This window comes from Penaeus monodon, chromosome 33, assembly GCF_015228065.2.
Source record: "Penaeus monodon isolate SGIC_2016 chromosome 33, NSTDA_Pmon_1, whole genome shotgun sequence".
Classification (NCBI taxonomy): domain Eukaryota; kingdom Metazoa; phylum Arthropoda; class Malacostraca; order Decapoda; family Penaeidae; genus Penaeus; species Penaeus monodon.
Window position 1 is genome coordinate 15,445,695 of NC_051418.1, and position 852 is coordinate 15,446,546.

Sequence of the window (852 nt, forward strand, 5' to 3'; positions counted from 1 at the left end):
GTTGACCTAATATTCCAGAGAATTCATTTAAGTATTACATTATTTGTTTTATGACTGGGTTACATCTTTTATAGTTCAGTGATAATTTCTATCATTATTTTTTCAGAATTCATGTTGATTATTACATCTGATATCAAAGATTATATTCTTTATTGTATTCACCTATGAGAAGTCTTCTATATTCACCTGATTACCTTTTTGTTTTTAAATTCCATACTGGAATTCTGTCTATTCTATTATATCATTATCTATACTTTACTTTCTAACTTTAGTGCTTCATACTCAGTATACATACAGACCTCGATAATTCCTTTGAGTACTCAGACCCACTCGCCACAGACTAAAAAGACCCCAACCCCACGTCACAAAATGAATTCAACAGTCTAAGTTGCCAGGGTTTCCTCCTGGATATGGATTGAGAGTTGTGTCCACTAAATTGTTTAATGTACACAACACTCAAAAAGCTACAAGTGCCGTTAGATATATACTCTATGGAAGTACTAACTGGAATCCGTTGCAGAGACTTGCTTAGAGCACCATTTTTGCCGGCACTTGCGGCTCCCTCAGCTGATGTAAACAAACAACGCCGCGTTCGAGTAAAACGGATTCGAAATAAGCTCCTCTGGTTTCTTTAGTTTGCAACTCAGGAGACAACAATAAAAAAAAACATTGTCCTTTACGAGATTTCATTTTTCAAAACTATCTTGTTCAGCCTTCATTGCATTATTTATTTTTTGTTTGATAATAATGCACCAGTTCGTCTGCGAGAATAGATTTCGAATAACGGGGACATCTAATGACTCATTTTGATTGAACATTGCGTTATATATTTTTCTTTAGTAGATTAGTTCT

General features: G+C 34.3%; 1 protein-coding gene across 1 annotated transcript in view; it reads right to left on the reverse strand.

The window, feature by feature from the left end:
- The window catches only part of LOC119594083 (RCC1-like G exchanging factor-like protein), a 12,843-nt gene extending 12,246 nt beyond the window's left edge, over window positions 1-597 (reverse strand). Inside the window, exon 1 of the mRNA XM_037943138.1 lies at window positions 506-597. The gene's annotated coding sequence lies outside the window, so the exon portion shown is untranslated. The remainder of the gene's footprint in view (window positions 1-505) is intronic.
- Between the last annotated feature and the right edge of the window lie 255 nt (window positions 598-852).